We start from the raw sequence: 18,042 nt of genomic DNA on the forward strand, positions 1-18,042 counted from the left end.
GAAATTAATAATAATAATAATTAATAATTACTTTTAGATGGTTTATTTGTTTATTCATATATTTATTTATTAAACTAAAAAAAAAAGTGTGCATTCATCTCTTATTTAAGTTCAAGGTAATTTTAAATTGACACTCTTAATTCAACCACTTAATTTGAGTATTTAGGTAACAAATATTAGATGAAATTTTAGAGAAAAAATTGGGACTTTGATGTTAGAACTTTGAACTTTGATTGTATATTTATTAAGTTATAATTATGGAAAAAAGTATTGATCTAAGTTATTATACATTATATGATAATATAAATAGTTTTAATACGTTTTGTGAAACGTTTTGATTAATTCACACCGCGAAGACCGTTATTTGTATCGCAGCGTCCGTTACAGCCGAAATCGCGACAACCTTAACGCGACCGCGACCATTATTTAGAACCTTGCCCTCTTCTTTGTTTCAATACTTAAGTTAGAGGTTTGTTTTTTGCGGGGCAAGTACCTCTCTCATACTTTTCCCGAGTTATGGGTTAATTAAGTACTCTTTCTACTTCTCTCCTTTCTAATAAATTTTGTCGTAAAAAAAAAAAACTAAAATAAACTTTACTTAGGTCTCTTGTGAACAGGGACGTTATTATCTATACATTTACTTATCCTTCAATTATTATTGTATTAAAGTAAACTGGTCTTTTCTTTTTCCTTTTAAAAAAAGTTGTAGAGAAAGGTAGTCTAGTATGTGCAACATTTAATAGTGGAAAAATAAAAGATAAAGTTGATTTGACATTATCTTTGTGAACTAGAACAAACTAGGGCCTAAAATCATTTCCAACCCAAAGTTGGGCAGTGCAGATTGCAATATTCATCAATCATGATAAGCTTTGAAATAAAGAAACATATTGTATTGATATATTTATGGTTGTGGTGGAGTATTACTACTAATATTTGTGTTGATGCAACAAATGATAGTTTGAAGCCAGGTGATACATTGAATTCCAAATCCAAGCTATGTTCCAAACAAGGCAAATTTTTTCTTCGATTCGGCAATAATTCTTGTTAGAATGTGCTGCATATTTCTAGAATTCTCTAGAATGCATTAGTAGTTTATAGAATGATGTACATGCCTAGATTTCTCTAGAATAGTTTAGTATGTTTTAGAATTAATTAATACTACACATGTAGTAGGAAATATCATGAAGAATCTAGAAAGAACTATCTAGAACATGACATCCACACTATAAATAGGCAAGCATGTACTCATTTGTAATCAATCCAAATAATCCAATAAATCCAATTTGGAGAGCAATACAATATATTCTTGCTCCAAGTCCTCACACTACTTACTACTATATTTCAACTATCAACTAAAGTCTTCTTCACTGTCCAACTACACTCTTAACTATCACTACTACCTAAACTACTAACAGTGGCATCAGAGCTACGTTCGATCATATATTGGGCGTAGACAATTTATCCACCTAAATTTCAACCAAACCCTCCTTATATTCTACACAATTTCTAAACTTTTCCCTAAGCCATGGCTAATAACATTCAACCATCATCTATGATTATCCCTACCTTCAATGGTGAAAACTATGATTTTTGGAGCATTAAAATGAAGACATTTTTTTGCTCTCAAGATTTATGGGAGATTGTAGATGAAGGATTTACTATTCCCACAGACATTTCAACTCTTAATGCAGCTCAGAAAAAAGAGTTGAAGGAAAATAAACAGAAAGATGCAAAGGCATTGTTCTTTCTGCAACAAGCGGTAGCAGACAGTATCTTTCGAAGAATAATGGGAGCTACAAGTGCCAAAGATGCTTGGGGTACACTAAAGGAGGAGTTTGAAGGAAGTGACAAGGTACGTGCCATTAAACTTCAGACTCTAAGACGTGAGTTTGAGTTATTAAAAATGAAAGAGTCTGAGACCGTAAAAGAATATTATACCAAGATAAAAGAACTAGTGAGTCAAATGAAAACTTACGGGGATAATATTCTCGACAAAAGAATTGTTGAGAAAATTCTAATATCTATTCCTCGTAAGTATGATGCAATTGTTACTACGATTGAGCAAACCAAAGATCTGTCTACTTTGTCAGTGACAGAATTAATAGGCTCATTAGAAGCTTATGAGCAAAGATTGAATAGGCATGATGATGATACAATTGAAAATGCCTTTCAATCAAAGCTTAAATTACGGTCTCAAAATAAAGGATTTGGAGGAAACAAGAAAAATGGAGAAAATTCTAGAAACAAAGATATTTCTAGAAATTTCTCAAAGAAAAATCAAGATGATTATCCTCCATGTGGCATATGCAAGAGGACCAATCATGCCGAGAAATATTGTCGATGGCACGGAAAACCACAATGTGGATACTGCAAGAAATTTGGACATGTGGAGAAGGACTGCTATAGCAAAAATAAGCATCAAGCAAACTTTGTTGAAGAGCATGAGTGTGAGAAGGACCAACGTGACTATGACCAACATCTTTTTTATGCCACACAAGATTCCAATGAAGAATTGAGTAGAAATTGGTACTTGGATAGTGGTTGCAGCAATCACATGGCCAAAGATGAGAGCATCTTCAAGGATATTGATTACTCTGTCAAAGTAAAGGTTCGACTGGGAAACGACTCAGTCGTGGAATCTAAAGGCAAAGGCACTGTGATGGTGGAAACTAAGAAAGGTACTAGGTTCATCAATGATGTCTTACTAGTCCCCAATCTTAAAGAAAATCTTTTAAGTATTGGTCAAATGATGGAGAAAGGATATATTATACACTTTGAAGGAGACACATGCTCAATATTTGACAACAATCACAAAAGGAAAGAGATAGCCAAAATAAAAATGGAGAAAAGAAATAGAAGCTTTCCAATAAGCTTCAAATATACTACTAACACTGCCTTCCAAGTTGAAGTTGATGAAAATTCAAGCTGGAAGAGGAATGCAGGACAAGTTGAGAGAAGCAGCATTACCATTCCAATAAAACAATCAAACAGTGAAACTATAGAAGAAGCAATTGAGGAACCAGGTACACCACCTTCACATTCTCAACAAAAAACTTCTTTAAAATCTACTCCAACAAGAGTGGGATCACTGGTGGATATATATGAAACTTGCAACTTGGCTAAACATGAGCCTAACAACCATGAAGTGGCGTCAAAACCAGAATTATGTGCCAAAGGCAATGGAGGAAAAGATCTAAGACTAAGAAAATCATTGAATGGGCATAATAAACATCCTCGAGCATGGTACATAAGAATTGATCAACATTTTATCAATCAAGGATTTGGCTAGATCAAGATTTGAGCTACTACGAATTATGCTTGGAGTTACCGAAATATGCATCAAGGAGGAGTGTTAGAATGTGCTGCATATTTCTAGAATTCTCTAGAATGCATTAGTAGTTTATAGAATGATGTACATGCCTAGATTTCTCTAGAATAGTTTAGTATGTTTTAGAATTAATTAATACTACACATGTAGTAGGAAATATCATGAAGAATCTAGAAAGAACTATCTAGAACATGACATCCACACTATAAATAGGCAAGCATGTACTCATTTGTAATCAATCTAAATAATCCAATAAATCCAATTTGGAGAGCAATACAATATATTCTTGCTCCAAGTCCTCACACTACTTACTACTATATTTCAACTATCAACTAAAGTCTTCTTCACTGTCCAACTACACTCTTAACTATCACTACTACCTAAACTACTAACAATTCTGATTCTGGATTCCAATGCTTGTTTATAAGTGTTAATGCTGATTTTGGCGCAGTAGTGTGGATCTATGATATAAATCATTCCATTGCCTTTAATACATCAGTTTTATCACTAGACTACCCTGGTGTGCTCAAAATAGAATCTCAAAATAGGAAACCAATAATCATTTACTCTTCGCCTCAACCCACCAACAACACCGTGGCCACTATGTTAGATACCGGTAACTTTGTGCTTCAACAATTTCATCCCAACGGCTCAATGAGTGTGTTGTGGCAGAGTTTTGATTATCCCGATGACACTTTGATTCCAACGATGAAGTTAGGCATTAATCGAAAAACAGGACATAATTGGTCATTGGTTTCAGGTGAATTTAGTCTTGAATGGGAACCAAAACAAGGTGAATTGAACATCAAGAAAATCGGCAAAGTGTATTGGAAAAGCGGAAAACTTAGAAGCAATGGATTATTCGAGAACATTCCAGTGAATGTTCAACATATGTATCAGTACATTATTGTCTCTAACAAGGATGAAGATTCTTTCACTTTCAAAATGAAAGATCAGAATTATAAGACGGTACCATGGTGGACACTGACCTCAACGGGGAGGTTAAGGAATAATGAAGTAGACATTGCTAACGCAGATAGGTGTTATGGATATAATAGTGATGGAGGGTGCCAAAAATGGGAGGATATACCAACTTGCAGGGAACCTGGTGATGTTTTCTAGAGAAAGGCGCGAAGACCAAGCAGAGACAATTCAACGTGGTGGTTTGAAGATGTGACTTATAGTTACAGTGATTGCAAGATGAGATGTTGGAAAAATTGTAGTTGCAATGGATTCCAAGAATATTATGATAATATGACTGGATGTGTATTCTATTCATGGAATTCGACACAATATGTTGAAGTGGTTTCGGATACCTTTTACACCTTGGTAAAGCCAACAAAATCAGCTCCGAATTCCTATGGTACGTAAGTTATAATATCATTTTAAGTGATTATTTATTTGCTGCTTATTCCACCGTAGACATTGCCTTCCTTCAGCCCATTAGATAGCGGATGTCAATCTAAGGACAAATAAAATTGATTGGAAACAAACATCTTTGTAATGAGACCTATCATCAATCGGTATTTTTATTAGGGATGTTCAAAATCGAACCAATCCAATAGGAAAACCGCAAACCGAACCAATCCAAACCGAAATTGCCAAAAACCGTATTTGGTTTGGATGTATTTTGATCATTTTTTTACACAACTGCATGGTTTGGTTCAGTTTGCGGTTTTTATCTTATCAACCGAACCAAACCAAACCGAAACACTAATTAAACCTATGTCACCTATACTATACCAATACTCATAGAAACTCAATGAAAACTTTTATAAGACCAAAAAACTTTTGTAATAAGATTATTGATATATCACAATGGATGAAATTGAAATCGGATTAGTCAAGAGAAAGTTATGAGTGTTTGAGCATTTGAGGGTATAGTTTCTCTTTGAAGTTGAAGTATAGGATTAGGGTTTTGCATCAAGATAAGACCAAAAAAAATTAAATGTTTGAGATGAATATGCTTATATCACGATTCAAATTGATTTTGTATAGTCAATGCAGGTATAAAAAGGTGGATATGGATAGGTTCTGCAATCGCAACTTCTTTACTCATATTATGCCCAATCATTTTATGCCTAGCCAAAAAGAAACAAAAATATGCACTACAAGGTATATGGATACTTTAAAATAGTCGATGCAAGTAAAACAAGATGGATATGTATAGGTTCTATTTTTATCTTTGATATTTTTTGTTACGTAGGTAAGAAAAGTAAAAGAAAGGAGGGTAAGAGCAAAGATTTAATCGATTCCACTGAATCCTATGATATCAAAGATCTTGAAGATGACTTCAATGGACATGATGTAAAACTTTTTAACTTTACATCAATTTTGGAAGCAACTATGAACTTTTCCCCTGAAAACAAGTTAGGACAGGGAGGCTATGGACCCGTCTATAAGGTGACTTGAAAACAATATTTTTATAATGTGGTAATATTTTTTTCATGGTTGGTGATTTTTGTTTTGGACAAAGCATATATGCATTGGTTTTAGGTATTTTTAGTAAGGTTGTCAACTTAAGTATCCATTATTACTTCAAATGCATAATTTTCTCAGAGATTCTTGTTTTATGACTTCAGGGAATCTTAGCAACAGGACAAGAAGTTGCTGTAAAACGACTTTCAGAAACATCTGGACAAGGAATTGTGGAATTCAAAAATGAATTGGTATTGATATGTGAACTTCAGCACACAAATCTTGTACAACTACTTGGTTGTTCCATTCATGGAGAAGAAAGGATTCTAATTTACGAATATATGCCAAACAAAAGCTTGGATTTCTATCTATTTGGTGAGAATATTTTAAAGCTATATTTGTATGTTATATTTTTTTTATGAAAAAATCATAAAATTGGCTTCATTATTGTGTTATAATTAGAGCACAATCATAACAAAAGTTACAAGGTTTTTATTCTGGATAGTTCGCTAAAATAATGTGTTATCCTAACTTAAAAAATAACCAATATCATGTTTTATGTGACCCATTAGTTAGTCATAGAAAACTAATATGACTTTTTTGTTTGCTATTATTGATTAGAATATTACATTTGAACATTAAATATTGTGTTTACATTGAGAAGATTGTTCAAGAAAAAAGTTACAAGATTGGAAGAAACGCTTGAACATAATAGAAGGAATTTCTCAAGGACTACTCTATCTTCACAACTCAAGACTCAAAATCATTCATAGAGACTTGAAGGCTAGCAACATACTTCTTGATGAGAATATGAACCCGGAATTTTTTGATTTCGGCATGGCAAGAATGTCCACACAGCAAGAATCAACAGTTAACACCAACAGGATTGTTGGGACATAGTAAGTTTTCTAAGATTTCTCTGTTTCTATCTTGGTATCGATGATTACGCAAAAGAGTTGAGATTATTAACAAAATTTTGGTGCAGTGGATACATGTCTCCAGAATATGCAATGGAAGGAATCTGTTCAACAAAGTCTGATGTTTATAGCTTGGGAGTGTTGCTTCTTGAAATTATTTGTGGAAGAAAAAACAATAGCTTTTATGATGTTGATCTCCCAATAAACCTAATAGGACATGTATGTAAAATAATTACATTGAGTTTATTTTAAAAATATACCATTCCTTGTTCCTAATTTGATTAAACTCCGAACAGGCATGGGAGCTATGGAATGATGGTGAGTATCTACAGTTACTGGATCCAACATTAAGTGACACATTTGTTCCCGATGAAGTGCAAAGGTGCATTCACGTTGGTCTCTTATGTGTACAACAATATGCTAATGATCGACCTACGATGTCCGATGTTATATCAATGTTAACAAACAAATATGAACTTACAATCTTACCAAGAAGACCGGCATTCTATGTTAGAAGAGAGACCTTTGATGAGGAAACAACTTCTATAGAGCCAGACACTACTACAGAAATCACTTTCACATCGGCACCGACACCTATTCTACGACAGCAATTTCTACCTCATATGAATTAGAATGGAAAATATAAGTAATCAATGTATATTGGTCAAAAACTGCATGGTAGAATGTAAGTAAAAAAAAGTCTTGATTAGGTATTGGTTTATGTAATATACTCATTTTTTGTACTTGTAAAAATATTATAGAAATGGTCCTTATAATCTATATTAGATTTATCATAATCTGTGTAATGGATTTTTCGTAATCCACCACCTGCCACTTTTAAATTTTAACTAACACTAATTGTGAAACACAAGAAAATGAAAGAATTGTCTCTTACTGATTGCCATTGCCATTGTTTCTTACTATTTCTTCGACACTATTTCGAGTGAATTGCTTGTCAGATCGATCTTTATGTTCCTATTTACTCTTTAATCTGTAGGTGCATGCCATAGTTTGGATTATGCATTTCTTTTTCAATTTTGGAAGGAAAATAGGTACTGGAAGTAGGAGACAAGTACAAAAACCTGAACCATATGTAGATATGAATTAAGCAAACAAACTGGTGATGTTAAGGTATTAAGAAAAAGTTAAAAATTCAATTGCCTTTGTTCATTCATTTTCGGCATAATAGGATTCAACACTTGTTACTTCTATGCTATGAAGCAGTGGATAGGAATTGAGAAAAGAAACAGTGGATAGGAATAGATGGAATTGACAAATACAGAAGCTGCAAAGATGTGAATAGATGGAATTGCGAAAAAATTAAATATATGGAATCGAGTGTGCTTATTGAATTTCCAACGCTGCCACACTTGGCCGCAATCGCTACTGTGGCAGACATTTATTTTTTTTGAATTTTTTCCTTCTTTGCTTTACGTATTTGTGAATTTTTCATTGTGCTTTCTGATTTCTTTCACTCTGTCATCCCCTTCGCAGTCATGATTTCGGGATGTTTTGATATGATCTGAATAATGTGAAAAATAGTTTTACGCTTAGACCGTTAACAAAGTGAGCTACATTCAATCTTAGCTGACTCCTCAAGTTTCCAATCTTTTCAAGAAACTCACCTATTAGACATTAGATTATTGATTCAACCTATGTAATGTAACAAATTTTTCAATTGTCTAAGTTTAGCAATATTTCCTCAACATAATTCCGCATACGTCCAAATTCTTTTAGATTTTTAAATTATGATAATGATTTTAAATTGAGTTCTCAATCCCCAATTGAAGCCACAATATAACAATTTGAAAGATCTTTGTCTCTGTAATTGATATCACAATCGAAGTTGCATCTGTATTTGTCTGCATTTGAAACGAAAATAAACGTTTTCTGTAAAATGATCCTTTCTGAGAATCGAAGTCATTGATATTGTCCACCTCCTTTAACTTAAGGATATGCAGAATTAAGGGAATTTAATCATGTATAAAAATAACATGCGTATTTTGATACAGTTTGAAGCTTCCGACCATAAATTAAGCTGCCATATGTAAATGTCATTATGGGAAATTACCAAAAATAATTTACTCATCACCTTGACCTATAAACAACATTGTTGTCACTAGTTAGACACAGGTAATTTTGTGCTTCAACAACTTCACCTAAATGGGACAAGGAGTATATTATGGCAGAGTTTTGATTCTCCCACACAGACTTTAGCGCCTACAATGAAGATAGGTGTTAATCGGAAACAGAACATAATCGTTCAATGGTTTCGTGGATGATTCATTTGTTCCCAATTCCTGGTGCTTTTAGTCTTGAATGGGAACCAAGAGAAAGAGAGTTGAACATTAAGAAACAAGGCAAAGTGTACTGGAAAAGTGGAAAACTTAGAAGCAACAGATTATTCGAGAACATTCCAGGGAATGTCCAACATCTGTATCGATACATGATTGTCTCTAACAAAGATGACTACTCCTTCACGTTCGAAATCAAAGGTCGTAAGTATTAAAAGTTTCCAGCGTGGATACTATTATATAATGGAAGGTTAACAAGTATTCAAGGAGACATTGGAAATGCCGATATGTGTTATGGGTACAATAGGAATGGTGGATGCAAAAAATATGGGAAAATATACCAACTTGTAGTGATTAAGGTGAAGTGTTTCAGAAAAAGATAGTGCACTTTATGGTTATGGGACTGGCTGCATATTCTATTTATGGAATTCAACCAAAGATCTTAATCTTAGTTTTCATTCCCCGGTAAAGCCAAAAAATCTGGCCCCATGGAAAGTTTAATACATTTAAATTTGGATCTAATGGATATTAACTGTTTTTTTTTTTTTGTAGGGAGGATATTAACTGTTATATATATCTCATTCACTTGGTTTGGAGTCCCTCTCTCCAACCTTGAGAAACTCAGTTCGAGACCCGGCACCAAATATAAAGAAATAAAAAAGAGATGAGATAAATATATGGTGTCGCATGTGATATGTGTATTACGATGTTCAAATGATACAATTGTTTTTAGTTAGAATTGTTTTTCTTTTTTATTACAGGTATTTTTTTTTATCGAAGTGTAAACACAATCAACTTTATTGTAAACTTTGATTGAAGAAGTGCTCAAGTGTGAGGCAAAAAAATTTTAGACTTGTGTGTCTAAGTAATAGTAATCTTTTGTGGTTATAGTGGAAAATCCTTTGAAAATGCAAGAGGACTGAACTAACCTCAAATTGTGGGGTGAACTAAGATAATTGTTTTCTTCTTAATTTGTTTATCTTTATATACTCTGTTTTGTTTTCAAACTTAAGATTTTCAAAAAAAAGAAAACACAATTTAACTTGTTTTTCTCACCTTCAGATAGATTATGAATTGAAAAAGTTTATACCAATTTAATTTGATTGCTAGAAAAAAAAAAATACTCACCAAAACATAAGAAGGGTGGTTTCAGTTTCAAATCTTACAATGCATTGCACATCTTTGAACAACAAGATAAGTAATTATTTGGCTCTCATCAGATTTCATGTCCCACCCAATTCAATCAGACCAGCTTAATCTTTCTTTTCCACTGTAAAATGTTCCACAAGTGTACCTTTCTCCAACACTTCTTTTTAAAAGAAAAGAAAAATAGATCAGTGTACTTTAGCAAAATCATTGAAGGATAAGAATGGAAAGTTGATAACATCATTGTTGTCTGTTTATTCTATTGACATATTTTTGAATTTAATCTACTAAAAAATTTAATATAGTCAAAAGTAATGGAAATTAAATAATATGATAAGATACTGTTTTTTTTTCCTTTCTATTTTGAATATGCTTTTGTCTGTTTTATCTTGGTTTTCGGGTGTCAAACATTGATTACGTTTGAACCTTTTAAACCGGTGATATCTTATTTTTTCTTGGGAAGGGAAAAAGTAAGCAAAACCCTTGAGAATCGAGGTCCGGGAGTTGTTTTCGCTACGGGAAGGTGTTAGGCACCCATAACGACTATAGTATCATATAGGAACCGTCTTTAATTTCTACGCGCGCGCTTTATTTTTAAATGCTATTTTGAAATGATATTTGCACCTAAGAGTTACTAAATGAAGAATTGGAGGGAGAAGAATGTGTTTGAATTTTTTATTTTTATTGAATTGAAGGAATTTTGTTCCTTGCCTACGTACCCGATTATGGGATCAAATCCACCGTAGTTCTCTCTCAAAAAATGTTTTTTTGTTTTTGTTGGTTGGTTTTAAGTTTGAAAATGAATTTTGAAGAATAGAAAGAGGCCTCAAGGGCATGAGAATTTAAGAAAAGGTGAGGTTGAATTAGTGAATTGCAAAAACAAGTCAAAGTATGATTAAAATTTGTTGAAATTTGATTAAGAAAATAAAAGGAAAATTCAATGGGGTTTTGACCCCAAGGTTTATTATGAAAAATGTTTGAGTGAAGTTGTTCACATTTGTTTGGAAAATGGGTTTTTTCTAAGTATAAGTCCTAGGCATTCATCTAAACATACAATCCTAAACATACATCTAAACATGCATATTCTAGCTATATTATAGTGATGTGTGTGCATGTGTCGGTGCTTGTGTCGGTGTACATCATTAGAGTCCATTGTCCTTTACATCATACCCTAGATACATTCTATGGCCTCTTTGCCAAGAAATTAAAATGACATGAAAGTAAAGTATTACAAAAACTCCTAAGTGTTTACATTCTAATTTTGATACAAATTCAATTGCAAGAAAGAAATAGAGATGAATATGGGATGAAATGGAGATGCTCATGAAATGATGAAACATGAAATGAAAAGAGTTAGTAGCACATGACAATATCAAAGGAAATAAAGCAAGAAAAACACTAGAATATAAAGGATAGAAAATGAGTGCAAACATGGCTAAAATTTGTTCATAGAATGCAAGAACCATATGACCTATAATTCTCACATTCCAATGCATTTTTAGAGGTTTAGAAACAAGTCTTGGAATGGGAATTAAGGCAACATGAGTTACTTGGCATTTTAGAACAAATTTTAAGCATATTTACATTATTTAACTACGCAATTAACTTGTAAGCTAAGTAACTAATCAAGATTCATACTCATGCATTAATATCAACACAAACAGTAGTTAAAACTCCCTCAAATCAAGTGGCATAGGTCACAAGTGTTCATCAAGCAATAGGATTGAAATCAAGCAAAGTTTCATTCATTTTTAGCACAAAATATGACAAAAATAGCAAGAAAATTAACACCTTATTTTTTAACCAATTTTAACATATGAAAATCATCACAAAATGCTACAAAAATATCAAGAAGCATAATGGCAAAAATAGCAAGAAAATTAACACCTTATTTTTTAACCAATTTTAACATATGAAAATCATCACAAAATGCTACAAAAATATCAAGAAGCATAATGGCAAAAATAGCAAGAAAATTAACACCTTATTTTTTAACCAATTTTAACATATGAAAATCATCACAAAATGCTACAAAAATATCAAGAAGCATATATGAATTTTTTTAGGAATTTTTTAAGGGGTTTTTGGACTAAAAAGTGCAAGAAAATTACTAGTTCTAACAAAAATAAGGAAAGAAAGCTATACATATTTTTTATCAAATTTTATTATGCAAAAATGTTATAAAAACATCAAGAAAGTTATCAAGAACTCATGGAAATTCATTTGGAATTTTTAAAGCAATTTTGAATGAGCAAGGGGCGTAAAACACAAGATCCAGTGGTGCACATAGCAAGAAATAGGCAAAAAACGAAGAATCTGTGAAGAAAAGATGTCCAGGCCCAAGGGAAATGGATCCTGGATCATCCAAACGCATCAGGCGCGTTGGATTGATCCAGGGAGCCAAAACCCTAGATCTAACGTCACAGCACGCAGGGGAGCACAGTATGAGGATACACGCGCGCGCGTGTGATTGGCCAGGCATATATATATGAAATGCAAAGGGAAAAGTACATACTAGACAACCGTTTCTCTCTCTAAGGTTAACTTAGAGAGAGAAACTCTCTCCTCTCTCTTCAAAAACGCAGCAAGATCTTCATCTTCTCCAACTTTCCGACGCGGCGGCCGGTTAGCTTCCGGCGCCGTCGCCGTCGTCGGAGAATGAAATCTGCTCCGATCCACAACTTTTTTATACCATTATACTCGTCTTTCTGTATTCTCTTTAATTTTAAAACTCGTTTTCGAAAGTGAGTTGTGGATCGATGCAGATCTAGGCTTTTGAAGCTCGAAAATCCTATTAAACGAACGCAAAAAGGAAGGAAGAGATACGAAGGATTAGGACCGTTACCTCTTGTTCTTGTTTCTTCCTGATCTATTCCTTTCTATTGCTTTGAATTCGAGCTCTTATCCTTCGCTCCACCACTTGCTCTGATTCGAAAATTGCTGTTATGGTGTTGTTGAGACTTGTGACGAATCCTTTTCGCGGATTTTTGCTCACTGTGGTTCGAATTCGTGTTGTATCCAACGAATTTCTGGAAATCTGGAAGATTAGGGTTCGGTGGTGCCGAATCTTGATGATGTTGATTTCCAGAACTTGTTGAACGTTCTCGAAGCTTGGGACGAACGATTGTGATGTTTTTTGTGTGATGATTCTGAACGGCTGTGTTGATTTCTGGAGATTGAAGATGATGAATTTTCAAGAGTGTTCTTGAAGATTCATGTGATCTTCTGCGATTTTGTGGTGTTTGATCTGTGGAAAGTGGAAAGAGAAAGATAGAATCTGTTTTTTGCTGATTGTGCAGAAAAAATGATTGGTGAGAGAAAATGACTGCATTGACTGTATTTATAGGCCTGTTGACTGAGCCTTTGGACCAATTGGGACCTGACACGTGGCATAACTAACTCCTGGACTAATGAGGGGCTGACACATGTACTGGACTAATGACTTGGACAAAAAATGGACTAAAATGCAAATTTAGAAATTTAGGACTTAAAAATAAAATAAAATGAATTAAAATTGGTAACCGGAAGATAACGTAAAGCGAGACGATTAAAATGGACAAAACGGACTAAAACGAACCAATGGCCTAAATGAGGTACTTTAAAGTACCTCTCTGCCGAAATTTCGTGTGAAATGACCAAAATGCCCCTGGGGCTAAAAATGACTCAGATGCGAATTTAAAATGGATTTTTAACAGGAAAATGAAGCAAGAGCCTATACAAACAAAGTTAAAAGACTCAGAGACAACTTTTAGGATTTGAACAGAGTTTTGACACTTGAAATGACCAAAATGCCCCTAGGGGCAAAACTGGCATAAAAATGACTTCTTATGCAAATTTTGAAATGGATTTTGACATAGAATGAAACAGGGACTTATTCAAACTATTTGAAAGGACTCAAACAAGTTTTTAAAAGATTGAAAGAAATCTTGACAAAGGAAATGACTGAAATGCCCCTGCATGTGAATTTTGCAAATAACATTGAGATAAGATGCAGAGAAAGATGCAATTGATCAGAGACAGTTCAAATGGCTTGAAGTGCAAGAAAGGAAAAATTGATTAGTATTTTTAGGTCCAAAATTAGGGTATAACATTGTCTAGAAAAGAATACGTCTTTCATTTTTGTAATACTTTTTTGAGTAGTAAAGATAGAAATAAAAGGTTGAATTATTTTTACTTACTGTGTTAACCCTTCGATTCTTAAAAGAAGCGGATTCTAGTAATCCGAAGTTCAACAGAGGTAATTAAAGTTTGATCAATAATTTTTCCATCCGAAATGATGAAATTATTTTGTAGGTAACCAAACTATGTTTTATTTTTTTAAATAGATTCCTGAATTAATATACTCTTTGAAATTAGGCCTTTCCTTACAATTTTTTTAGCTACTGAAATTTTTATAATTTTGAATATACTTTTATCTAGAAAATAGTGCATATTCTCTCTTTTTTGCAACACTTTTGATACTAGTAGACTAACCAAGCCTTTACCTAGAAAGTGCAAGAAGATAAGAACAAGAAAATAAAATCATCCTACCTACCAGAAGAAGGGTTCAAAACCCACTCATGATAGAGCTAGGGACTTGACTTTTCCCAAACGATACCAGAACTGTTGCAATAAATTATGAAAATTTGTAGCCTTATGAGAAAAGATATACATAAATTCAGAAGGTCCTAGAATGCCAAACTTCATATACTTTTGATATGAGGGATGTAGAAGATCCTGTGTTTAAACTTGGACAAGAAGTAAATATTAATCTAACAAGTAATTATTAACATTTGTGATTAAAAAAAATATATCTTTCAACTGATAGGATAAAAAATTTAAGCACAAATCAATTGCATGATCATTTTCAACAAAAAGGATATTTAATTTTCACGTATACCTTTGTTGCAGATGTGTTTGATAGCTAAGGAGATTATGAAGGAATTATGAGTGATGATGACTAAGGAGATTGTATAATGATGATTCGTATATCACAAGAATTATTAATTATGCATTTATATGTTATATGAATTATGAGTTCTAAGGAGACTTATTCCTCCCGAATTGAAATTATTATTTGTATCTATTTCAACTCCATTTCAACCATGAATTATATTTCTCCCATATGCGAACATTTAGAAAAGATGATCAACGTATAGATGAATCATACTTTAAAATCATGAAGGAACTTACAAGAATACACACCATATTGCAAAGAATGGCACTGCTTCCAAAACTTCAATCACTGCATCGAAATCATCTATCACTATAGAGGCAAAGAAAATTGACGTTGACAATCTTATGATGCATCTTTGCGTTGAGACGGTGCAAGAATAGAACCATCATCCTGATTCTGGTTTCGATTCCCCCAAAATTATGATTGAGGAATCAATAATCCGTTCTCTTCCAATTTCTCGTGCCCACCGCCATTTCCAGACATCAGTTCTTCTCACATGTCTCTTGGTTTTGTGTTGTTATCAACCCCACAACCACTCGGAAATTTCGGCATTCTTTAATGAAGCCTACTAAGTTGGTTCAAAGTATCATTGGATTATCATTAATTGTCCAAATTGATCAATGACACGAACAATCAGTGACACCGTATATATGGGATACAACGCCATATGACTAGTGTGGATGTTTAGATGTTTGCTTATTACAACCTTGAGGACTATGTTGTTGTTGATGGATGGAGTAATAATACTAATATCTCATGAATTATTAACTATGAATTTATATGTTATATAAATTATTAATTATGAATTTTATATGTTGGGTAGTCATTAGATTTTATGCTGTTGTGAAAGTGACTCAAAATTGGAGTTTGGAGGCCAAAAATTGATGTTTGCTGAAAGTACAAATCGGGGCCCGAATGGCAAAAATTGGGGCCCGATTTTGGCTGTCTTTGGGAGCAGTTTGGTACTGGAAAAATCGGCGCCCGAATGGTAAAAATCGGGGCCCGATTTTGCGTGCTGTTATTTTTCAGAAACGTATTTTTTGGGCCAGATTTGGTACAATTTTATGGGAGTTTCTTTTACTATAAATATAGGCATTGTATCAGTGTAAACCTTGAGATAGAGGGGGCCGAAAAAAGGGTCTAGAAAGGCAACAACAAAACTAGGGTTTGTGTAGAGTTTGTCTCTTTGGAACAAACACTAGGTTTTGAGGGTTGATTCACCTTGGGAAACACTATTAGGATTGAGTCTCTTGGTTACGGGAAGAGGCTGGGTTTTTGGTAGAATTAGGCGGGAGACTTATTCTTGTAACCCATTGAAATCTCTTTGTAACGTTACTCATCATATAGTGGAACGGAGGGCTGCTCTCTCCCCCAGACTAGGTCAATTTGGACCGAACTGGGTCAACAAATTCTTTGTGTTCTCTCTTTCCTTTTCTCTCGCTGTTGTTTTCTACTTTTGGCTTGTGATTATAACGGTTTCATACACTTTGATTTTGGTTGCTTAATTATCCCTTGGTCTACACATCAAGTTGTTATTGGTGTGAGTTTTTCATCGAATTCGCAACAATTGGCGCCCACCTTGGGGCAAAGGTCAAAGGATAATCTAGTACCATGGGTTCAAAGTGGGGTATTGAGAAGTTTACCGAAGATAACGATTTTGGGTTATGGAAGGTAAAGATGGAAGCGATGGTAATACAGCAAAAGTGTGAAAAACCTTTGAAGGGTGAAGGTTCGTTACCGGTCACCATGTCACGAGCGGAGAAGACCGAGATGGTGGACAAGGCCAGGAGTGCCATTGTCTTGTGCCTCGGGGATAAAGTTTTGAGAGAAGTAGCAAAGGAACCAACCGCGGCATCAATGTGGGCAAAGTTGGAATCTTTGTATATGACAAAGTCTTTGACTCATCGGCAATTCCTAAAGCAACAACTCTACTCATTCAAGATGGTGGAGTCAAAGCCCATCATGGAGCAACTTACGGAGTTCAACAAAATCCTTGATGACTTGGAGAATATTGAGGTCCAACTTGAGGATGAAGATAAAGCTATACTCTTGTTGTGTGCTCTATCGAAATCTTATGAATTGTTCAAAGATACCATGCTCTATGGCAAAGAAGGCACTGTTACCTTGGAAGAAGTTCAAGCGGCTTTGAGAACCAAGGAGTTGACCAAGTCCAAGGACTTGAGAATTAATGAAAACGGTGAAGGCCTAAGTGTCTCAAGAGGGAATGGTGGAGGTAGAGGTAACCGGAGAAAGAGTAGTAAGAAGTCAAAGTTTGAATGCTTTAACTGTCACAAGATGGGTCACTTCATGAAGGATTGTCTGGAGATTAATGGTAACTCCGCACAAATTGTCTCTGAGGGTTATGAGGATGCAGGTGCTCTGATGGTGTGGTGTTGTTTGGAGGATGAAAGTGATGTTGGTCACCTTGGGATTGATGCCTAGAGGAGTGGTGTTCGTCTGGAGAGACGTTAAACACTCAACATCAGCCTGGAGAGGCGGTGGTAAGAATACTCATGATCAGTCTGGAGAGGCGGAGGCAACAATACTCATGATCTACCTGTTGAGGTGGAGTTTCAAGGTTGAACACATAGTGGGATGTACGCATTTGCTAGTTGGGGTAGAGTAGGCTCAGCTTGAGGTGGAGTTGAACACACCGATAATGGTACGACTATGGAGGACCTTGGGTGCTATGCTCTATGGTAAGCAAGGGATTTCTTCATAAGGTTGAAGAATGTATAGCACGGCTTGCGGGATTACCCTAAAAAAAAGGCCAAGGGTGATTGGATGCAAGGAGACCTTCAAGGAAGCAGGAGATGTCCTGTGTTGAAGATGTCATGGTGAATGCTTGTGGAACTACCTAAAACTCCTAGTGTAGTTGGACTGCAAGGACTCTTCGAGAAGACGGAAGACGTTCCGATGGCTGAAGAGGTTGAGGTAAAGGCTTGTGGAACTACCTAAAATTCCTAGCGTAGTTGGACTGCAAGTACCTTCGAGAAGGCGGAA

General features: G+C 34.5%; 1 pseudogene across 1 annotated transcript; it reads left to right on the forward strand.

Moving 5' to 3' along the window:
• Window positions 1–818: 818 nt before the first annotated feature.
• LOC146898985 (G-type lectin S-receptor-like serine/threonine-protein kinase CES101) lies at window positions 819–7,457 on the forward strand (annotated as a pseudogene). The gene is made up of 8 exons (XR_015021647.1): window positions 819–1,034; window positions 3,711–4,691; window positions 5,336–5,443; window positions 5,535–5,731; window positions 5,911–6,121; window positions 6,411–6,645; window positions 6,732–6,882; window positions 6,960–7,457. The product of XR_015021647.1 is annotated as a G-type lectin S-receptor-like serine/threonine-protein kinase CES101 (transcript).
• Window positions 7,458–18,042: the final 10,585 nt, after the last annotated feature.

This window comes from Medicago sativa, chromosome 8 (assembly GCF_051527215.1).
Source record: "Medicago sativa cultivar Bolivia chromosome 8, Bolivia_mono, whole genome shotgun sequence".
Lineage (NCBI taxonomy): Eukaryota > Viridiplantae > Streptophyta > Magnoliopsida > Fabales > Fabaceae > Medicago > Medicago sativa.